General features: G+C 39.9%; 2 long non-coding RNA genes across 2 annotated transcripts; both read right to left on the reverse strand.

The window, feature by feature from the left end:
- Positions 1-15,096: 15,096 nt before the first annotated feature.
- LOC104607917 (uncharacterized) lies at positions 15,097-17,969 on the reverse strand. Its single transcript, XR_016085144.1, has 2 exons — positions 17,809-17,969; positions 15,097-15,505 (listed from the first exon to the last, which is right to left on the reverse strand). It is a non-coding gene; the product is annotated as an uncharacterized LOC104607917 (long non-coding RNA).
- A 2,388-nt stretch (positions 17,970-20,357) lies between these two features.
- On the reverse strand, positions 20,358-22,630 carry LOC148792026 (uncharacterized). Its single transcript, XR_016085957.1, has 2 exons — positions 20,847-22,630; positions 20,358-20,668 (listed from the first exon to the last, which is right to left on the reverse strand). It is a non-coding gene; the product is annotated as an uncharacterized LOC148792026 (long non-coding RNA).
- Positions 22,631-25,121: the final 2,491 nt, after the last annotated feature.

A 25,121-nucleotide genomic window follows, 5' to 3' on the forward strand; every position in this document is an offset into this window, starting at 1 on the left:
GATCTAGGTCGGAGGCTGGTGTCGAAGCTGGAGCTGGATCTGTCGACGGTGATGAAGCTGGAGGAGCTGCAGCCGGTACACGTGGGCGATGTGTATACACGTGACGGATGGGTGGACGGTCAACCAATGGTGGCACCGGAGGCAAGGACGTAGGCATGACTGGAACCAAAGGAGGTGGATCAGCCACAGGAAGAGGAAGAGGAGGTGGTGATGTGGGGGAAGCAGCAGCACCGGACCCCACGAAGAACGGAGTAGACTCAAAGAATGTAACATCAGCACATACCAAGGAACGACGAGAACTAGGATGATAACACTTGTACCCTTTCTGAGTTCGGGAATAACCAAGGAAGATACACTTCATGGAACGTGCATCTAACTTGTCAGTCCCGGGACTCAGATTATGAACGAAGCAGACACACCCAAATACCCGAGGAGAAAGCGGAAACGGAGACATGTTGGGGAATAAGACACTAAAAGGAGAACGACCATCAAGGATAGACGTGGGCATCCGATTAATTAAGAAACAAGAGGTGAGCATTGCATCGCTCCAAAAAGTTTTGGGAACATTCATGTGGTGCATGAGGGAGCGTGCCGTTTCTACAAGATGGCGGTTCTTTCTCTCAGCAACCCCATTTTGTTGCGGAGTATAGGTACATGAAGTTTGGTGTATAATGCCATGTTGGTCCAAGTATTCTCGAAAAGATGAAGACAAGTATTCACGACCATTATCAGAACGGAAAATTTTGATGTGCACACCAAATTGATTACGGATCTCAGCATAAAATTTCTGGAAGATGGAAAATAATTCACTTCTTTCTTTCATTAAATAGAGCCACGTCATTCTTGAACAGTCATCAACAAAAATAACAAAATATCGGTATCCATTATATGACATCACTTTATAAGGACCCCAAACATCTGAATGAATTAAAGAAAAAAGACTCGACACACGGTTATCGACCCTAGAACGAAAGGGAACACGATGGTGTTTCCCAAATTGACAAGACTCACAATCTAAAACAGAAAGTTGACTCAATGAAGGGACTAAGGACTGCAACACTTTCAGCGAAGGATGACCAAATCTACAGTGCCACTGGAGAGGAGAAATGGATGACTGAAGAGCCGTTGACGTTCGTCCACCACCATCAAGATAATACAGTCCACCGGCTTCATGCCCTCCACCAATCTTCATCCCCGTCTTGAGATCCTGAAAAACACACAGAGAAGGGTAAAAAGTGATGGAGCACTTAAGTGACTTGGTCAGCTTACTAACAGACATAAGATTAAATGGAAGCTTAGGTACATATAAAACAGAGGATAGGGATACAGGGTCTAGGTCAACATTACCAACACCACAGATAGATGACGTGGAGCCATTAGCAAGGGTAACAGATTGTGATGTTGAGCAATGAGTGAGAGATGAAAACACACCTGGAGTTCCCGTCATGTGATCGGAGGCTCCAGAGTCAATAATCCAGGGGTTGGGTGTGGATGCCAAACAAGCCATACCTGAGTGTGCAAAGGAAGCTGTGTTCTGCTGCGACTTGGATTGAACAAACCTCTCATACTCATCACGAGGAACACTCACCATCTCCTTGCCTGGACCATCTGAGGGAGTAGAAGGCATCGGGTCAGCTGACCGTTTCTCCTGTGTAGGGCTGAAACTGGTGTCACTAGTCATGGCATGGTTGGCCCACGTCGAGGGAGGACCATGTAAGTCATAGCAGTAGTTAATGGTATGTCCATCCAAACCACAGTGAGTACACTTCCGTGGACCCGAGCCACGTCCTCTACCACGAGCTCCCCCTGAATCTCTGCCTCCAGTACGACCACCACCACGGATATGTGTAGATCCACCACTACCACTCCTGCCAGGCTGGGTTCCTCGAGTCCCACTTCTGCCACCTCGGCCTCTTGACACTGCAAATGCTGATTTATCGGAGACATTAGAGTCCATAGATCCAATGGAAGCCCTCCGAAGACGAGCAAACACCTCCTCTAAAGATGGAAGAGCAGATCCCCCTAGTATCTGGGCTCGTACTGGTTCATACTCAGACTTCAGCCCCACCAGAAACCGTGTTACATCAAGCTGCTCTCGCTGTTGCTGTTGAACTTTGACATCTGAAGTGAGAGGATGATAGACATTTAACTCATTACGGATATTCCTCACATTGGCATAGTACTCCTCAAGGCTCTGATTTCCCTGTTGCAGATTGAAGTATTCCTGATACAGTTGATATACCCTAGTGGTATTATCCTGACCTGAATACAGTTTCTTGGCATGATCCCACACCTCTTTGGCTGTGTCAAGAAACATGAAGTTCACACTGATTTTGGGTTCCATACTGTTCCACAACCATGTAATGATCTGTGCATCTTCCTGTTCCCAGTCTTCATACTCCTGAGAATTAGCGGGGGGTTTCTCCTCTCTTATATGCTTCACTTTCTTCTTCGCCTTCAGAAAAACCTCTACAGACTTGGCCCAAGGGACATAATTCTCTCCATTCAGTTTAATGGAGGTCATTTGGACATTCAGGTAGTCAGTAGATATCATGACACTAGGTTTACTATCACTGTTATCTGCCATTGCCGAACTCCCTTAATTCTGAGCACTGAATTAGGAGCACTACACACTGCACACTACACACAGACACTTCATCGAAATCTGCACACTGATTTCAACAGCTGAGAACTGCAACACCACAAACCCTACTCACCGAAGTCTGTACACTGATTTCAGCAGTATTAAATGTTGAAAACTACAACACCACAACCCCTACTCACCGAGGTCTACACACTGATTTCAGCGATATCAAAAGCTGAAAACCACACTTGTAACACCACCAACATTAATCCACAACTATAGGAAGCTTCACCATTAAGTAGACACTATTGCCATTCGAATCACACACAAACCAGAATAAACCCTAGCATAAACCCTAGCATACTGCGATCTGAAAACCCATCATGCGAACTGTACTACACCTCTCATGTATTCCATAACAAAAAAAATATATAAAAAAAACTTTACCTCATCGCCTGAAGGCCAACCATACGAAGGGCTGAGACACCACTGCACCACACGTACCAGCCCTAACTAGGGCTTAGAAACCACAGCAACCAATCACCAACGACACAATCGGAGGCATAGAGACCTCCTAGGGAAGAGGGCGATCACTCCTTTTCAGCCCTTTTCCCAGTCTCCAACTCACAACTGAGAACCCCAAGTGAAACCCTAATTCGAATGCGCAGAAGGCAGAATTCTAGCAAGTCTGATTTGGTGAACCTAGCTCTGATACCATGTTGAAGTTTGACCTGCCATAGAATTCTGTCTTGTTCGTTGACTGTAGAGTAAAGTAGACAGCAAGAAGTAGGAGAGGAAAGAAGAAAAGAGAGAAGAGAGAAAAGAGAGAAAGGCTGGTTCGAATTAGGGAAAAAAGTTAATCCCTTGATTCGGCCAGACCTATTATTATATTATTGACTTATTGAAAAAGACTTGAGTGCCCTTCTTTAAGTAAGAGGCACTCGAACTAACATAACAGTACACATCAGCATTCTCAACAAGTACAAAGACTGAAATACCCCTTCACTAACACCACTAACACCCATCATTCACATTAACAGAATAACAAGATTGAGGACCACGCTTCCAAAGCCCTTAAAATCAGAGTTCATTGTTTTTTTACCACCACCACCTACCAATACTGTCCTGCCTCATCATTCACAACAAAACCTCAGAATCTTGGTGCATTCACTAAAAAACTTCCTGACTACAGAGTACCCATGTAAGACTCTCTCCCTTGTTGCTAGAACCTCAATAAACCACAAAATTCCAGAGAGACTAATGAGGGGAATGTAAGCAACAATTTCCTAAAGAATATTATATCTTTGTAAACTTGCAATATAACACAATTCAGCATAACAAACAGGTCATTACCCAATGTTGATCCAAGCCATCTAGGGCCTTGGGAGGGGCAAACTGGATGCATACCTAACCTTGGGAATTTTTGCAGAGTGCCCGCTCTCAGAGTTGAACCCACGTCATGCTTGTCAGCCCAATGATTTACCATTACACCAAGCAATGGCCCCTATAACTAAATCCAGCATCTTATCATGAAATTCTTTTCAAAGTGCAAGGGAAATGGTCCTATGGATGATATGGAAATAAAGGAACGAAAGGATTTTCAATGGGAAAGCACAGTCAAAGGACTTTCAATGAAATTGTTATCTTTCCTGAAAATAAAATATTTCAATGAAAGTGGTTCGCTGGGTCAAAATTCTTGACATCTTCAATCCTTTCTAGGGTATGATATTCTTAGAGGATGGAAAACAGGTGGTATCTTCTTCAACTGCCAGAGTTGTAACCTTTGTTCAGTACAGCTCACCAACTGCTTACCAAATCAAATTAAATTTTGATAATTGTAGTTTGAGCAATCCAAGACCTTTGAGCACAAGGGATTTTAGAGATGGTTGTGCGAACATCTTAGTTGTATTCTCTAGGCCGATAAAGACATAGGACCTCAATAGCTGCTAGCTGCTTTACAGGGCATGAGAATGGCCAAAACACTAATTTATAGGAATTTAGTGGTGGAAGGGGACTCAAAGGCGATTGCAAGCTGGCTGAAGAATAGCAACCAAAGCAAGTGGCAAATAAGGTATATAATGAGGGAGATTAGATACTTGGCTAGAGAAATGGAATCCATTTTCTCTTGGATACAAAGATATCAGCATATAGTGTGGCTGAGACAATTGCCAGGGGGTAAAGAAGGTTCATTTGTTTTGGGGTCTCTTGTAATAATCTGGAGAAAATAGGTGAAGTGGCTTTTGTCATCCTGAAATTGAGGATGCTCAACTATATAAATATCTCATTCTTTCTCATCAATCAATAAAATTTAAAAGGACACCAATCAAAAAAAAAGTGTTGGGGAACCCCACTAGATCATCCATTTCAGAGAAAAAAAAAATTGTATGTACTGTTTCCAACCATTCATTCTTCTTTCTAACACAAACACCTTCACCTGATTCAGTAAAGTCTGATCTTTCACACTTTTTTCTCAAACCATCTTCGAACCTGTTAGAATGCTCGAGTCAGGGGTATTTTGGTCATTCTGGATTATCTGCTTGAGAGTGAAAGGTCTATTGTATCTGAGTTTAAGTTACGTGTCCCATCTTCTATGAGGGACAAAATGGTCTTTCCTATAACTCTATGTTTTTGAATAAATACAAGTGGGTCAGCTAGGGGAGGGTGATTTTGACTCTCTTCTAGTCTGGCCGAACCTTTCTTTCTCTTTCTTCTTCTTCTTCTTCTTCTTCTCTACTTCAACCTAGAATCTGCTAGGGTTTACTAACATGGTATCAGAGTTGTAAGGTCGTATCCTCATTTCTTTCTTGCTGCTGTTCTCTTTCTGGGTTCGCCGCCAACTTTCACAGTCATCTTCTTCCTTTTCGACTGACCTGAGTGGAGGTTCGATAAGGGGCTGAAAAGGAGCTGTCATTTTGTGGGCCTGGAGGTGAGGATGCCTCCTCGTTGGAGTGGTATACTAAACCCTCTATTCAGTATCGAAGAGGGCTGAATGTGGACAGGTATGAACACTATTGTTGTTTGTCCAAGTAAGGGACTGTGAATGTTTCTTTTTGTTTCAAAAGTTGGTTGTGGTGGTGCTCAGTGTGACTGATATGCATCTCAGTCGTGTTCCTCTGCATTCTCTTCGTATGTATGTTGAAAGAAGAGTTGTCGACTGCTGAAGTTCACAACAGCAGTAGATTGGTGGTGGTTGTGTCGTGGTGATTGGTGTATCTATGTTTCAAAATACTTAAAAGCGATATCCTATACCTTGTGTGTAATCAGTTCTGCAGTGTGCAGCCCAAGTGTTTGATGTGAGGACTGAGTGATTTCAGTCTTAGTGTGTTGATGGTTAATGGTTCTGCAGTGTGCAGCCTAGGTGTTTGATGTGAAGACTGAGTGATTTCAGCCTTAGTGTGTGGTGTGTAATGTGTATTTAAAGAAGCTGGAATTGGTGGTGTTATAAGTGAGATAAGTCTTGTGAAAGAGTGTGAGGTTGTGTTGTATATTTGAAGGTGAAATAAATAAGATGGCTTCATTTGAAAATGGGAATGATAACAAAACAGGTGTCATGCTTTCTCCAGACTATCTAAGTGTTCAAATGACATCCATCAAGTTGAATGGTGAGAATTATGTACCATGGGCAAAATCTGTGGAGGTGTTCTTGAAGGCCAAGAGGAAGGTAAAACATGTAAGAGAGGAGAAACCTCCCTCTGATTCCCCTGGGTTCAGTGACTGGGAACAAGTAGATGCACAGATAATGACATGACTCTGGAACAGCATGGAACCAAAGATTAGTGTGAACTTCATGTTCCTAGATACAGCTAAGGAAATCTGGGATCATGCTAAGAAGTTGTACTTTGGACAAGACAATACAACTAGGGTGTATCAGTTGTGCCAAGAGTATTTCAATTTGAAGCAAGGGAGTCAAAGCTTAGAAGAGTACTATGCAAGTTTGAGGAACATTCGTAATGAGCTCAATGTGTATCATCCTCTAACATCAGATGTTCAGATCCAACAACAGCAACGTGAGCAGCTTGAAGTGACAAGGTTTCTTGTGGGGTTGAAGGCTGAGTATGAGCCTGTCAGAGCACAAATATTGGGAGGATCTGCTCTTCCCTCACTTGAAGAAGTTTTTGCTCGTCTTAAAAGGACATCCATTGAGTCGGTAGAACATTCTTCTCTCTTTGACAGATCTGGTTTGGTAGTGACTAAAGGGGGTGGTCGTGGAAATAGAAGTGGTGGTGTCAGGAGTGGACTCCCAAGCAACCGTGGTGGTCACATGTTTAGCAGGGCTAGTGGTCGGACTGGAGGCCGAGACTCAGGGGAAGGTCGGGGAAGAGGAAGGATTAATACTCAGAGAAAGTGTACACATTGTGGTTTAGAGGGGCACACAGTTAATTTCTGCTATGATTTGCGTGGTGCACCCAACACTTGGGCTAACCATGCTAGGACTAAGGGTAGTGACACAATTACTGAAAGTCAACAAACTGACCCAATTCCCTCCACATCTACTTGTGCTTCTGAGAAAGAAATGGTGAGTGTACCACGTGCAGTATATGAGCAATTCATTCAAACATCTCAGCAGAACACCGCTACACTTGCCCATTCAGGTATGGCTTGCTTAGCTTCCAAAGACTCACACTGGATCATTGACTCCGGGGCCTCGGACCATATGTCTGGGACTCATGATGTATTTTCTTCCCTTTCCCACTCCTCCACACCTCGAACAGTTACACTTGCTAATGGTTCTACATCTCCTATCTGTGGTGTTGGTGATGTTAATCTCTCCTCCTTGCCTTTATCATCTGTTTTATATGTTCCTAAGTTTCCTTTTAACCTTATGTCTGTCAGCAGATTAACCAAGTCTCTTAATTGTTCTGTAACCTTCTACCATTTTTCTTGTGTGTTTCAGGATCTCAAGATGGGGAGAAAGATTGGTGGAGGGCATGAAGTAGGTGGATTATATTACCTTGATAGTGGTGGTCCTCCAGTAGCTTTTCAGTCATCTCTTACTCCTCTTCAATGGCACTGCAGACTTGGTCATCCTTCTCTCAAGGCCTTGAAGATATTGGTTCCTTCCTTGAGTCATCTTTCATCATTAGATTGTGAGTCATGTCAATTGGGTAAACATCATAGAGTCTCATTTAGTCCAAGAGTTGATAGTCATGTCTCAAGTCCTTTCTCTTTAGTTCATTCCGATGTATGGGGTCCAATTAAAGTGGTGTCATACAATGGGTAGAAGTATTTTGTAATCTTTGTTGATGACTTTTCAAGGATGACATGGATTTATCATATGAAAGATCGTAGTGAGTTGTTCCCTATTTTTCAAAAACTTTATGCTGAAATGCGCACTCAATTTGGTGTTCATATTAAAATTCTTCGCTCCGATAATGCCAAAGAATACAACTCCTCACCATTTCAGCAATACCTAGAACATCATGGGATCATTCATCAAACTTCTTGTGCCTACACCCCACAACAAAACGGTGTAGCTGAATGAAAAAATCGACATCTTCTTGAAACTGCTCGATCCTTGATGATTAATATGAATGTCCCAAAACATTTTTGGAGTGATGTTGTTCTCACATCCTGTTTTCTGATCAATCAGATGCCCATGTCAATCCTTGGAAGTCAATCCCCTTTCTCCGTGTTGTTTCCCACTTTATCTCCATTTCCTCTTACCCCAAGAATCTTTGGTTGTGTTTGTTTTGTTCAACACTTGGGGCCTGGGTTAGACAAGCTAGATGCTCGAGCTACTAAGTGTATCTTTCTTGGATACTCAAGGACTCAGAAAGGGTATAAGTGTTATAACCCAAAATCCCATAAATCGTTTGTGTGCTCTGATGTCACCTTCTTTGAGTCAGTTCCGTTCTTCTCAGATGCTGGGGTCTCTTCCTCTCCCTCTGTGGTTCCCCTTCCTGTACCTATTGTGGACATCCTTCTAGTAGCTCCTGTTTCTACTGCAGATGCACATCCTATGCCTGTTACTACTGAGAAGCCGCCAATCACTCAAGTGTATACCCGCAGAAGTGCATCGGGCCCTCCTCCACTTCAGCCCCTGTCGACAGATCCTGCTACTGCTCCTTCTCCTTCAGATCTTGATCTTCCTATTGCTCTGCGAAAAAGTAAACGTACTTGTACTTCTCACCCCATTTCACACTATGTTTCTACTGCTCACATTTCTGCTTCTCATTGCAAATTTATATCATTACTCTCATATGTTCCCATTCCCAAGACTGTCCAGGAAGCTCTTGCCTCCCCAGGGTGGTGGCAAGCCATGGAAGAATAACTCTCTGCTCTACAACATAATCACACATGGGAACTCACCGCTCTTCCTTCCGGTAAGCACACAGTTGGGTGTAAATGGGTCTACACAGTGAAGTATCTTCCTGATGGCAGTGTGGAGCGATTGAAAGCGAGGTTGGTGGCCAAGGGTTATTCTCAGATGTATGGTGTGGACTATATGGAGACATTTTCTCCTGTGGCTAAGATTGGTTCAGTTCGGGTGCTGATTTCATTAGCTGCTATGTATGATTGGCCTCTTGTACAACTTGACATCAAAAATGCCTTCCTGCATGGTGATCTAGTTGAGGAGGTGTATATGGAGCAACCACCAGGGCTTGTTGCTCAGGGGGACTCTGGCAAAGTGTGTAGGCTCAAAAAGGCAATTTATGAGCTGAAACAATCTCCACGTGCTTGGTTTGGTAGGTTCAGTGAAGTGATGAAAGCCTTTGGGATGAAACAATGTCAGGTTGATCATTCTGTGTTCAGCTATAACTCAAAGGATGGGAAAATCTTGCTAGTCGTGTACGTGGATGATATTGTCATAACTGGGAGTGATAGCAATGGAATCAACAGGTTGAAGAAATTCTTACAGGATCACTTCAATACGAAAGATCTGGGGAAGCTGAAATATTTCCTGAGAATAGAGGTTGCGAGGTCAAAACATGGGATCAACCTATGTCAGAGAAAATATGTTCTAGATCTACTTGAAGAAACAGGGTTGTTGGGTGCTAAACCAGCAGAGACTCCTATGAACTCAATGCCAAGCTGAGTGTTGATGCGGGTGAAGAGTTTGATGATCCTGGAAGATACAAAAGGTTGGTGGGCAAATTGAACTACCTGACCATTACCCGACTAGATATATCATTTGCTGTGAGTGTGGTGAGCCAGTTTATGCAACATCCTCGGGTTCCTCACTGGGAAGTTGTTCTGAGAATTGTTAGGTACCTAAAAGGTGCTCCAAGTCGTGGTTTGTTATACCAAAGTGGAGGAACTCTTGAGATAGTAGGGTACACAGATGCTGACTGGACTGGTTCTATATCAGATAGGAGATCAACTACAGGGTATTGTACCTTCCTCGGTGGCAATCTTGTAACTTGGAAGAGCAAAAAACAAACAGTGGTGGCAAGAAGTAGTGCAGAAGCAGAGTACAGGGCTATGGCCCATACCACATGTGAGCTAGTATGGCTGAAGAACTTGCTTCAAGAGATGGGATTCTCAATTGACAAACCCATGAAACTATACTGTGATAACCAAGCTGCTGTTCACATCTCTTCCAATCCCGTCTTTCATGAGAGAACTAAGAATATTGAGGTTGATTGTCACTTTGTAAGAGAGAAAGTGATAAGTGGGGTGATAACCACATCTCATGTGAGCTCAGGAAATCAGTGGGCAGATCTCCTCACAAAGGGATTGTCTCGGGGAAGAATAGATTACATTTGTAACAAGCTGGGACTATATGATATATACTCTCCAGCTTGAGGGGGAGTGTTAGAATGCTCGAGTCAGGGGTATTTTGGTCATTCTGGATTATCTGCTTGAGAGTGAAAGGTCTATTGTATATGAGTTTAAGTTATGTGTCCCATCTTCTATGAGGAACAAAATGGTAACTCTATGTTTTTGAATAAATACAAGTGGGTCAGCTAGGGGAGGGTGATTTTGACTCTCTTCTAGTCTGGCCGAACCTTTCTTTCTTCTTCTTCTCTACTTCAACCTAGAATCTGCTAGGGTTTACTAACAGAACCCATACAGGTGTCACCATTCAGCTATAGGCACCTAGGAGAAGTTTTCAAGAGAAGATGACATCACTCAAGATAAGACCACTCTCTGTGAAATGTGAAATCCAGCACAAGGCATCAAAGCCTCACAAAAGAAGATACACGTTGAGATCAACTTGTTATGGACAACAAAATTTTCATTTGTAAGATGAAAAAGAAGATATACAAGAAACCTCGACAAAAGAATAGCATATCCAAACAATCTTCTTAAGATCAAACCTACAAGCACTTGATAAATTTGTTTAGGTGTGATAATTCATGAATTCTGATATTGGGTGGAGAGAAACACAAGGGGAAGAAGACAAGTTGTCTATGAGATAGAGAAGTAGGTAGAACAAGGGGGTATCATGATTATTTGGCCCAGAATCCATCATGACTCATGACACTATTCAGTTCTGCTTTATGAGAACAGATTGAATAATTCTTTTCTTTGGTAGAATGTTTCCCTATATTACCTAGATACAGTGAGGACACAGCTGGATGAAATATCAGATATGAAATTTATACTAAACTTGAAACATCCAACACAATACAGCACCCTTGTACAGGCATCCAGGTATCAAAATCTTAGTACAAAATTTACATAAAATTGAAGCATCCAGGTATCAATGTTTCCCATTGGAAATTCCAGTTCCTTTTGATTTACAGTAACCCCTAAAAAAATATTTCACCAGATGCCAAGAGAAACCAACTGTTCATACATCAAAGTTTCCTGACATCCTTTGAAAAGATGGTGGCTGGTAGAACATAAATCCAAGCTGGTTGACCTAAATTATAAATTCCCTAAATATCTATCAAAAAATTATAAATTCCCTAAAAAAGCATTTTAATCAATTTATCAAAAAAAATCATTTTGATTAATAATTCTAAACCTAATCAGTATCTTTCCCCTCGTTGGTGCTCTCACTGTAAGGTTAATTGTGAGAATTGCTCTCACTTATTAATTTCCTGCCCCTTTTCTTCTTCAATTTGGGAATGGTTTATTTCTTTGTTTGGGTGCAGGTGGAACCCTCCATTAAACGTACAAAGTCAGTTTGCCTCTACTTTTTTTTCAGTTGGCCAAAGAAGAGGGACAGAATTCTAGGGAAGTGCACGAGAGCTGCAATTTGCTGGACAATTTGGGAAGACAATGATGTAGGACCAGCTCAGTTCTAGTCCTTAGAGAATGTTGAATGGTCTTCTTGATTAGAATTTTATGGCTGTTGATGGATGAATGGCTTCTTGAAGGAATAAGAGAGAAAATAGGGAGAAGAAGAAGAGAGAAAATACCTGGAATCACTCACAGGGTGCCTAGAATCACTCTAAGGCATGGAAATCACTCACCATAGTTAGCATAAGCTGAAGAGAACTCAATATAATTCATTGCCTTTGTGTAAAACGTCCATACATATTTATAGACTCTAAACTCATAATAATCTTAGGAGTCAAACTGTTAGACTCAATAATGCTAGTAGAACTCAAACTAAGCTGTCATACTATTTCAAAAGAAGACTCAATAACTCTAATCCTACTTATGCAATGACTCTAACATTTTAAACATAAACAAATTATAACTAGACAAATTAAACCCTATCATTGGACCCCCCACAGAAAATTGCAAAATGACAAAAATACCCCTACAGTCCAAAAATACAGAAATGCATAAAATTTCATAAAATTCCAATTTTGCCTCTTCAGCTCCTGCATCAGAGAGGAATCAGAGAATTTTTCTTGATAAAGAAAAATGCAAGGATGCTATTATTGAAGCCATTACCATTAGAGTAGTCCATTGGGTGAAGACATTGGATCTATTCAAGGATACTTCTGCAGATGAACTAATGAGAAAATGGTGGGAGGTGGTGGTTCTTCTCCTCTTAGAGAAGTTACTAGGCCTGTTTGATCCCCTCTATCTCAAGATTTCATCAAGCTTAATTTCAATGATAACAGTGAAGGTAATCCAGGTCCATCTGGAATCAGAGGAGTCTTCAGAGACAAGGAAAAGTCATTGTGATTTATTCAAGACCAATTGGAATAGGTGATTCATTGAGAGCTGAGATTATGGTTGTGGTGGAAGGCGTCTGAAAGGCTAAAGATCTGAATATTAGAAAGCTTCTCATTGAGGGTTATTCGAAGCTTGTGATTAAGTGGCTTCAAGGGGAGGAGAATGCTGGATGGTGGTACTATATCTTTGAAAAGAGAAAAGCCTTGAGATTGCTTCAGGGGATGGTTTCAAATGGGTGAGAAGGAATGCCAATGTATTTGCTGGCACACTTGCTAAACAAGGGGCGGGAAGGGATAGCTTGTTTTGGGCTGTGTTGTAATAGATTCTTTTATTGGGGAGGGCTAAAAGAGTTTTATCTCTCCCCCTTTTAGTTCTTGTACCCATTTGACTCCTTCTCAATTAATGAAATTGTTTCTATTATTGATCAAAAAAAATTAAATTATTAAATTCTAAATAGCACTTTAGTCAACAAATTGATCTCAATAATGTCGACCTAGAAAGAAATGGATCAGACAAATGAGGATTTTCAACAATGCTCTGTTAGGAAAATGGATGTGGAGATTTGGTATGGAAAGAAATAAATGGAGGAGGAGTTCAGTTGCAGCTAAATATAACACAGATAGAGGTGATTGGATAACCACCTCTTTAGGTTGCTCAGTTTGGAAAAAAATTATGGAAATCCTTCCTAATTTCAGCAGAGGTTTGAATCCTAAACTGGGGAAAGGTGATAGGCTGGCCTTTTGGAAAGACCCTTGGTGTGGAAATACTCCTCTCTCAGACCTGTTCCCGCAGTTGTTCCAGCTTGCCGAGGCCTAAGATGTAACTATATCTGATTGCTATGAGGTGAATGGCAGCTCAGTTATCTGGTGTTCATCAGTTAGAAGAAACTTTCAGGACTGGGAGATTGGAAAATTCTCAAAATTACTTGAGCTGATCTCTCTTCAGCCCCTGGATCTGCTCAGTGCTCACAGATGATAGCTGGACTTGGAACTGGAGTTCAGATGGTCAGTTTTCAGTCAAGTCCTTTGCCCTTTACCTGCCAGACAGGAATTTGAAAGACATACCTGCAGCTAGAATTTGGAACCCAATTTCTCCTTTTAAAATTAATGCTCTGTTTGGGCTTCAGCTATAGACAGGTGCTTAACCAAAGTTCAGTTATCAAAAAGAGGTTTACACCTCCAAGACCTGTTATGTGTGTTATGTGGCCAAGCTTGGAGGATAGTAATCATCTGTTTCTCCACTGTTCTATCTCAGCCATGATCTGGAACCATTACTTTTCAGCTCTGGACTTGCCTGGGTTATGCCTGGATCAGTGAAGGAGTTGTTCAGGTGTTGGGAATTACAGAGTCTGTCAAAGCTTGCTAGAAGTCTGTAGGGATCAATTCCGGCAGCTGTAATCAGCACTATTTGAGCAGAAAGAAATAAAAGACTCTTCCACAGTATCTCCAAAAATCCAGAAGAGCTGATTGCATTTTCTTTTGGAAAATTGCTCTCTTGGGTCTCAGCTGTAAAGGAAATTCAGGTCTCTCATCTTGGGGCTAGGCTGAACTTTAGGAATTTCTGGCATCTGTAATGGTGTATGGTCTGTCTGACCCTTCCCCGAGAGTTTTTTTTTTTTTTATTCTCATATCAATAAAATTGCCTTACCTTCTTCCGAAAAATAAATAAATAAATAAACAATGTCGACCTAGAAACCATTACCACCACAGATAAAAAACCAACTTATAAAGGTAGGCTATAATTTGGAACACCAGGTAATCATGAAAATTTTTTTGCTTTATATGCATTTCCTATTTTCAGGTATGGAATTCCAAGATTCCTTTTGGGTTTTGTTACTCAAAGAAAACAAATTAAAAAATAAATAAACATTTTTTCCAGACTCAAGAGATGGAGACTTTTGGACCATTCTGGTCTGTAGGATACTAGCATGTAATTCGTGAAATCAAATGAAGATCATCATCCATACCATGTGAAGCTAGTAACAAGTGAGAATATGTATGAGAATGGAAATACTAAAGGTCGGCACTTATTGACCATGTAGAGGACCATCAATTAGTTCAAACAAACTTAAATACAAGCAATTAAGAGCCAGAAATTATATGGTTTTTAAAAGCGAAGCAGCTTATATATCTCAAATTGAACACATGGAAACACTATTTGACAATAAGGAAGACATTAAGTAATATATGGAAAGGTACAAACACCTAGAAAAGGTCAGCATCAAAAGACAACAATACTTGGAGAACCATTATCCATTCTAGGGTCAAGAAGCAAGTACTAAAAGACATTTTCAAAAAAATGCATAAAAAATGTTAACTCCCACTCCTGCTAAATATGAGAAATACATTATAGAGAACCTTGTTGGCCTGAAACAGGAAAATTCTACTTCAGCACATCAACATAACATTTCATAGTTGGTCAGCATATCAGTTCAATTCTACCTCAACTATTTATTCTGGTGACAATCCCTTGTAAACAAAACTCTGAGATATTCAAAATCACTCTATGAAAGCCATTTCTCCTACTCAATTGATGACTTTATTGTACAAAGAAACAAACAAGCAAAGCCCCATCAAGGGCCAGAATGTCGTAAGATGAACCAAATACAAAAATATGTTTTCTTTTCCTCAACAAGAAGGATAATGATCCTCCACAGTCTCTAAAAAAATATATATCTGCGAGGAAAGGTTAATAGAAGAAAATCACATTCAAGAAGCAGTTATATGTTCTACAGATATTAAAACTTCTCCCCATAGTAATAAGCAGTGCCAACCATCAAAGCAACTGTGGCACCTTGGACAACCACCCGTGCTCTCATTAGCTTCTGACCCAACTGAGAGTTCCCCTGTCTAAAACTGATCAAGCCGGCTGTGAGAACCCCTGCGGTTAAAAGTGCACCTGAAATATTTACAATCATCAAATGAACTGAAAGTGAGTACCAGAACCAGAAATAGCCAAAATAATTATTTAGTGTTTTTTTAAGATAAATAATAATTATTTGGTGCTTCCTATTCGCGTATTTAACTAGTCATGTTCTTTAAAGGAATACTTGAAATTCTGTCCTTGAAATGTTAATCACATTAGCAAGAATCTTTTTACCTAATCAAAAATCTATTTGCAAAATTCCAAAGGGTGAACGACAGCACATCTTCTTGATCACATTTCAAACCAGATAGTTTGCAAGATGGAAAATAGTGAAAGCAGAATGGTAACTTGCAACTGTGGAGATGCTGCTGATGCAGAAATTGTGGAGATGAGGGCTCTCTATTTAGCAGTTGAAGTGACATTGAATTTTCCAGATAGAGAGGTGTTGGTGCAGGGTGATTGTTTGGTGGTGATATCCCATATGACTAGGGGTGTCAATTGGACTGGATTTGGTCCAATCCAATCCGGTCCAATGTGAGTCCATTATAAATGGACCAGGTCCAATCCAATCCAATGAATGTTTTGGACCAATTTGAACCGGTCCAATTCAATGTTTGGACCGTCCAATCTGTTCAAATTCATTTTGATTTAGATTGGTTTCAACCCAAACCGGGTCCATTAACACATATATTCTTATCTTATATCAATGGACCAGATATTGGCTTAATCCAACCCAATCCAATATAAATTTGTTACGGACGGACCAGGTCCAATCCAATCTAACAAATATTTTGGATCGGATTGGTCCAATCCAATATGTCTTGTTGGTCCATCCAAATTGATTTTGGATTGGACGGGGTCCAATCCAAAACCGGTCCATTGACACCCTTACATATGACTAGTGGATTGGCTACTGTACCTTGACGATGGGAATATTTACTTTGTGATGCTGAACAATTGGCTTCTACTCATTGTCATATTTCCTTTTCTTTTATTGGTAGGAGACTTAATGTATTAGCTCATAACTTAGATAAATGGAGTCTTAGTTTGAGTCAGTATGGGGAATGGGCAGGTAGTCTACCTTCTTGTATCAATTATATTTTAATGAATTAACTATGTTTTAGAAGCAAAAAAATATGCAACTGGATCAGAGAATGTGAACCCAAATTCAACAAGAGGAATAGAAGATGTCTCTACTTACTAGTTGTATGGGGCATTACCATGTCTTTAACCTCTCTGGAATTTGTTGTATGACCAAACATAAGGTCACCAGACACGTAAAATCCTAGGTTCTAAGTTCTAACGATGTTAACAATGTAAAACATGGGTAAGAGTGCCATATCTGTGTCAGATATGGCTGGGATAAACAGAGTGTAATTTTAAGAGTAATACATTTCATTAGACAAATGGACTTATATCTAGAAATACTATAATGTAAACTTTAGTTTACGGCCACCAGGAGGTGGCCAAACATTTGGCAGTCAAGTAAAACCAACACCTAGACCCACACCACCTTCGTATGGTATTATGTTTGAGCTCGTTCTGAAATAATCCCCTTAGTCTGAGTTTTCCTCCTTGAGACAATCAATCATCTTACAATCTTTCTGTTTCCTTCTCCTCCATTTTCCTCATTAATTCCTCCACGGTGTGTATTATTTGCCTCCCTTTTTAAGAAAGTAACTAAAAATTCCATTGCTGGGAGGAAAAGGATTTAAATGAGGGGACGTGGTGTAAAAAAATGAACTGTTGAAGCCCTATCTTCCATCAAAAAACGTAGGAAGGACTATAGCTCACAGAAAGATCCTCCCCACTCCCCCTCTAGCTAAATGCCTAAATCCTCGGCCACAGAATTGTGCTCTCTTGGGAATTGGAATCTAACTCATATAGGGTCTCTAAACGTGTTGAGATAGTGAGCTAATCGACACTGGGCTGAATATGCTCTATTTGCCTTCCCTTTAATTTTTTCCAGTCCAGTGATTAATATTTTCTTCTTCCCTTCTACCATATGCTCCCTCATTCCCCTTCAGGATCCATCAATTCCAGGAAAACCCCATTAAGAACGAGTCACTAAGATACGTTAACATAACCGGATATGGAAATCAGTAGCCAATCTATTATGACCAAGTCAATTCCTCTCAATTGCTTATCAAGTAGTTTACATATTATTCAGGACAACATGAAACGCAGAAACCCCGGACTACGAAAAAATAAAAGAAACTGTTGGGGTCGATATTTAAAAGATTCAAACTTCTAACCAAGTAACCAGTGTGAATGTAATGATGAATAATGAGTCAGAATATACAAATTGTACGTAACATTAAACGCGAGTGTATTACCTATAGGGACAAAAGGATTCTTGGTGCGCTTCTTCTCATTAAATAGATTTTCCAGTTCAGATTCGGAGGTACCAATCTTCTCCATTGGGTCGAACGAAGGAGAGAGAGAGAGAACGAAATCACAGCAACAAGGAACAAATAAAAGGAATTCAGGACCGCCAAAACGATGGGCACCCCTCTCGCGTGTCTTTGAAGACTGGTGAACACCTGTGAATCACAAAACCCAGTCCATGACCACTTGGACGGTTGGACCAGCAATAAATGACTGCACGAGCTGAGAATACATTTGCGCCCCACATGCACGTGCATTGCAAACATCTCCCGAAGACATTGTAGTGGGAAATGTTTTCGATACACGGTTGAGATATGCTGTGGGGCGCACCTTCTGGAGCGCAGAAGCGAATTCGCACGAACTAAAGACCAGATTCAATACAGAAGCTTAGCCCGGATTCACAATAGGTCTGCACTCGGCTAGATTGCTCGTCCATTAGGGATAGGATAAGTGTTTTCCAGTTGATTCAGATGATCGGACCGTTTGATCTGAAAATCATTTAGGTAATTGGTTCCATTTCACCCTTAATATGTTATTGGGTCTAAAACCGTTGATTTGGTCAAAGAACTGTTGATCTAGGTGGTTGAATTGTCGATTTATTCATCCCGAATAGCAGTTCACAGTTTAACAAGGAGGCAAGGGAGATTCAAATACAAAAAGAATGAAGAATGATCTCATATCTGAGATCATCCTAGAGAAAGAGAGAGATCACAAGAAATCAGATCTGAGATCTCAGTTCTCATATCTCATATCTGATATCAGAGAGAAATTTGATGCTCAGATGATGCATTGCTATTGCTGCTGCCATCTTCATTGTTGTTGCCATTACCAATGAATGTTGGATGATCCTCCTCCTCCTCCTCTTTTATCTCTCTTCCTTCTTTCTTCTTCTTTCTTACTTCATTCATTTTCTTTCTCTCATTCATTTCCTTTTATTTTCCTTTATCTATTTTATTTCTTTATCTCCCTCCTTTCTTTCATTATTTTCTTTTTTCCTTTCCTTTTTCCTCAGTTAAGTGCCAACAATCAGATATGTTTATTTCTCTTAATAAAAGATTAAACCATCTAAACTATTTGACCCAAATGATCAAACCACCAAGGGTTGGAGGGGTTGAGGGAAAGGGGATGGGCTAACCCTGTTGTTGAAGCGAAAAAATAATTATTTGCACTTTTACAGGCTACACATACTCTTGGACGAGTTCGGATGGGCTCCCCATACGGAGCGCTCCACATACACCACACGTCACATCACATCCCCGTGTATATATTTGGGAACCTCTCTCGTATTTGTCATGGGTATGAATTACAGCCCTTGATGTGACCCAGCCATCTTAAATCGGATGAAGTGGCGTTAAGGTGGGAGCCCAAAATACTCAAAACCGTGATTTCAAGTATTAGCCCAATGCTACCCACCAGGCACTGTGAATTTCAGCCAGCCTCTTAGTCGCGAGATTACATCTCCGCCCCATTCCCGCTGTGTACTGGAAAGATCGTTGAGAGTGGTATTATGATTAGGAGATATTTTCAATAAACAGTGGGATGTGCTGTGGGGCGGAGATGTGAATTTTCTCCATGGTCAAGAGAGTTTTGACCACGAAAATATACAAAAGGAAGCCTAACATAAATCATTTTGCTCTTTCATATATGTAATGTGCATTGGAGGCCAGATCTGTTCACAACAGCAAACTGTTGCAAGTTCCAATGCGTGTAACTTTCAACATACCTTTGTGTATGTCACGTACATGGTGAATCCCAAGAGTTTACATCTCCGCCCTACAGCACATCTCTGCCATGTATTAAAAACATCTCCCCATGATGATATCATCGGTTCTAATACAATCAATACATGGCAGAAATGTGCTGTGGGGTGGGACGTTGTAGGGTGTAGATGTGAACTCGAATCCCAATCTCACAGTGACCGGTGAGATGTGTGAACATAGATCCTGTTAGAACTATGTTGGGACATTTTTTGTTGGAATAGATCCCAACTCCACAATACGCATAAGCGGGGTTAACGTGTAGTCGTGTATATATTTTCTTTGAATTTTATTCCCTTTTTTTTTTTACAATTTATTTCCTGCCCTCTATTCTATAATCTATACTATGGGCGCTTAAAACTCCTAGAGTGCATGAGTTGCCCTTTATTTGTCAAACCCAAAAGAAACTTGCTGTTTATTAAATATTAAGAGTAAGGAGTTCTGTTTTGACAACGTCTGTAATGACCTCATCTTGTGATTATTAAATGTGTTTTTTTGAATAAATCAATGGAAAAAATAAACAATCAATAACAGCCAACCGAAGCTCAACCGTACGACCTTGATCTTTTTTATAAGCAAATGACTAGCGGGGTGGCTCCTGCGTTGCAGGGGCTAATGAGTGTAAAAAAATAAATCTTAAAATTATGTTTTCACGGTAAATTAAACTACAGGAAGTATGTAAACAACACAAGGGGTGTTTCGGAAATAGTGAGCAATTAATTGTGGATTGCAGAAATATGTTTTTGAAAGAAATTAATTACATATTTGGAAATGGTGTAATAAACAATGCCCATATGAATTTAATGAGAGAGACATTAAGTTGTAAAGTTTTGACTCATATGCCTCTTACAAAATAAAATAAAAAAAACAAAAAAAACAAAAAACAAAACTCGTTCTTTACAAAAACATGGTAAGCTATTTGAAGCACTTTGTATAGCAGACATGCTCTTCAATGGATAAGATTAATGGTATGTGATTAAAGGCCAGGATAGAGATTCAAACTTGCGGTTGTCCCAACTGATCATCTTCCATCTTCAATAAAAACCAAAACCTGCTCAATAAGGGAAAATAAATTATTAAAACAGGTTACAAGAGAAAAGATTGGCAGCATAGTCTGTACCTACGACAATAGAAAAATAAAGGAAATTTGTGGAGTTCTTGCTTTTTGTTAAAGGAAAGAGAAAAGAAAGAAATGACATTTGATAAAAAACTATAGACAATTACCATACCATGTGGTCATTGGGCAAAACATCAGTCCCAACAAGATTTACATACAGGGTTAGCTTAATTATCACTATCTGGAAAATTTCCCTGCTTGATGAAGATGATCATGATTAATCACATAAAGTTGGAATGACTAGTCAAGGAAATGAAAAAAATAAAATAAAGAATCAAGTATTAACCATAAAAAGGAAAACTAAACAGCAATAATAATTGCACTTTGAAAGTTGCAATGACTCGTTACGGCAAGAGTAGAAGAATATACGTAATTAAAACAAGAAGACTTAAAAATTAACAAGAAAACAACATGTAAAAAGCAGGAAAATCTTTTTAATTAGTTCAGCGCACCATTGATCCATCTAAAAGAAGTCTACGAGAACATACATAATTACAGCAAGTGCCGAAGAACATACATAATTATAGCAATTGTAGAAGAATATACTAAATTCAGATATTACAAAATAAATTAAAAAAAAAGAACAAATAAACAATTTGTAAATGACAATCAATGAGGTCCATTCTATATACAGTACTGTTGGATTGCAGTTTGGAGGTCGCTGTCAAGGCGTCTGAACCAAAAAACAAGGATAATTGGTTGGCTTCAAGGGCTTATGAAATATGAATAACTAAACAACAGAAATCCATCGGTTCACTGGGGAGTCGATAAATTAAGTAAATCAAATTAAAAATCGATTGACTGGGCTAAGTCAAGGGATTGATGAGCTGAGACTGAGCAGCTTGAGTTGCACTAATAAGATAATTAGAGAGCAGTAGAAGAATGGTGAGCGTGGAGTCAGAGCATTGCATTACATTGCATTAGGGACAAAGAGTAGATGGTAGAGACCCACAATCTCACATGGGATCGGAACCACTTACCAGAACCACATGCCCACCCATACCTCAGCTGACAAAAGTAAGGAGGAACGGTAGAAGCAGAGCCACCACTCACTAGAACCATGATAGCCACCCATACGTTTTGTTTTTACCACTTCGCTCTCACCCCCTACTCACTGGTCGAGGCTCAGGGTTTGAGAGAGGCGGAGATGATTGAGAAGAATGGTGAGCATGGGGTCAGATCACTGCATTGCACATTAGGGACAAAGAGTAGATGACAGAGACCCACAACAGCCAACGCATGACGAGTCCCCTTCTCCAGCAACCGGTGAACAAAAAACCTTCGAAGCAGGCAAACAACCAGTGAACAAAAACTACAGTAGCAGCCGGAAGCCCAAAAACCCTCTCCTCAACACCCCAGCAGCAAACGGAACCCCAAAAACCCTCTCCGCATTCCGCAACACCCAACCCTCGAAAACCCTCTCCCGCAACACCCCAACAGCAGATGGAAGCTCCAAAACCCTCTTTGCAACACCCAACCCTCAAAAAACCTTGATGAGACGGAAGCACAAGAACTCTCTCCACAACCCTCAGCTCGTGAAGTTTCGGTCAGAGTTGGTCTGAGTGAAGGAGCGCCGAAGGGGAAACCGATATGGAGAGACAAAGTGAGAGTGGAAAGAGAAACAAAAGTGAGGAAAACGACGAAACGGGAAAAGAGGTAGAGAAGAGAGGGAGAGTGGGAAGAGAAAGTGATTCAAAGAAAAAGGGTGGAAGGGGGAAAGAGAGAGAAGGAAAAAACAGCAAGGGAAGTGGTCTGATAGAATGAAGGAGACAGAGATGCTTGGAGAAGTGTCGTAACTCGTATCATGCAATGAAGAAGCGTAGACATGTGGAAGGGTTTCAAATTCGAATGATGCCACGTGTTAGTCACGAATTTACTTCTTTCTCGAATTGTTTATAGACGTAGATGCTGATGAAGCAAGCTACAGTGATTCACACGATTGGATCGCTCTCATGTGGACTTTCGATCTACTCGCACGAGTAAATTTCATTGCACGGAAAGAACACCCATATCGTATTAATAGATAGATATAAGATCCATTAGAAACATTAAAATCAATGATACAAAATTAGACCTTTGTTACACAAGTATGAGTGATTTCTCTGGGGCAGAGGTCTAGAAACCAAAAGCTGAGTTCTATTTACATTTTCCCTTGTCGTTATAGCATGGGCATGGCTAACATCCTTCTTGTTGATTTCATTAATTTTAAATCATAAAAAAAAGAGATAATTAATGTGGTATAGCAGACAGCAGAGCATGTTAGTTCCATTTAATGTTTATTTTTTAGGCCTCTGATGATATCCAAATTTTAACTTATATGGTGTTAATGGCATGGCATTGTTGGCCTTCTACAATGCAAATATTGTATGTGTAAGATAATAAGTACAAACCTGTAGAAACTTGGCAAGTATTTGAATTCCAATATCTGTCAACTATAACTAGCGAGTGTAAGTTGAAGGAGAAATGAAGGGTAAAGAGATAAGAGTAATCACTAACACATTGGGTGTCAATCTGTTGGTATTCTCCTGTATCGAGAATATACTTATTCACCAGCCTTATGACTTATAGGGGGTCTGGAGACTTGCCTTTGAAAATCACCTTATTTTTGTGATCCCAAAGCACTCACATAATGGCTAATATTCATGGAAAAGCTATTGAGATCTCTTAATCCAAGATTTCTTTCCAACCACCAGCTTAAGAAATCTGCCAACCCAAATGCAATAAAACGCACATGGGTTGAAACCAATTTGGGCAACTAGCCAAACCGCCCTTACTAGAGGACATTCAAATAAGATTTGTGATTGGGTTTCAAGTGTACTACCACATAAGGTACAATTCACATCTCTTGAGTGCCACAAATTCTATGTTGATTGTTTCATCTTTACCTTATTCAACAAAACCTTTCATCAAAATAACTTACATCTGAATGGAGCTTTTGTTGCCCACAATCTAGACCATCGAATTTGCTCCTCTAAGGAACCTTTTACATCCTCACAAGAGAAGCTCCTGTAGGCTCAACAAACTATTTATAAGCCATCTTTTGATTTTTTCCACATCATTCTATCAATTTGTTGATGTGGATTGAGAGGAATGCTGGAGACTGTCTCTATTGAGGAAGCTTTGAAGACTTGATGTAGGAGTTGAGGATCCCAAGTTCCCTGAGCTGTGATAAAATCCTTGACCATCCATACTCTTTGGGTGGGTGATTGGAGTCGAGGATCCCAAGCTCCACCGTACGACCTTAATCTTGAGTTTAGGTCAAAACTGAAGTTTACCAACCCAAATGCAGTATGCAAATATACACACAGATTGAGCTTGAATTTGCATAGACTCGATTGGGTGGATTTGATCACGCGGATAGGGGCGGGCCAGAAAAATTATGAAATATTAATATTATTTATTATATAATATGTGTTTAAAAACTATTTTATACATTGCATAATATAAAATATTATATTATTATATATGTATGTACGTGCATTGCACTAGTACAAATGTATGAAAGTGCAAATGAAAAAATATAAATTTTGGTTTTATTTTGTTTTGAATTTTATTTTATTCTGTTTAGCTCTTATTTTATTCATTATAAAATTTGAAACAAAAATAAATCAAAACTTACAGTGAAATCATTTACACTACTATAATTTTAATGCAACCAAACACAGCATATGATCAGACTTTAATGAATTGGGTCTGGGACTTTTAAGTTTTTACTCATGTTTTACATTTCAACCTTTCATTTGGCCCATGCATATGTGTCTCTACTAGGGACGATCATGAACCTGGCCCGAGTTGAGTTTTTAGAAGGTAGTAACGAGTAATGACATTTTGGGCTGCCTGAGCCCAGGTGTAGCACCTGTGTAAATTAATGTATTTATATTTGAATAAATTAAAATCTTAATCGAACATTCTATGTCTCTGAAAAATGTATTAAAAAAATAATAATGTCAACCATATTGACTAAACAACTATATCTAAAATTCGCAATAGTTGATGGAGAGGTCATCCTGTTTGTTACTGGAACCAACAACATCATCATCCGATCTTTATTCCAGCCAGTAACCATACATATGGGGTCAGCTACATAAATCCTACTACTGCTTAATGCAATAAATCATTTTTACTATTTCTATCTTATTTCTTTTCAACCTTTATTGTTGTTATAGCCATTTCAATTTGAAAAAAAATCACAAGCAATGATCCATGATCACAATAATTTTGACGAAAGTTTTAGCGCAACTGTTATTGAAATGTAATCAGCTAATTTCAATACTCAAGCAAATCATGCATGGACCAACAAAATGACAATTAGGGGAACCTTGTTACTCTTGTAATGAAATCCCCAAGCAAGACTTTGTTTGGTATGAAAAGAAGGGGGAGGGATTAG

The sequence above is a fragment of the Nelumbo nucifera genome, chromosome 4 (genome assembly GCF_055504915.1).
Source record: "Nelumbo nucifera cultivar China Antique chromosome 4, China Antique-T2T, whole genome shotgun sequence".
Lineage (NCBI taxonomy): Eukaryota > Viridiplantae > Streptophyta > Magnoliopsida > Proteales > Nelumbonaceae > Nelumbo > Nelumbo nucifera.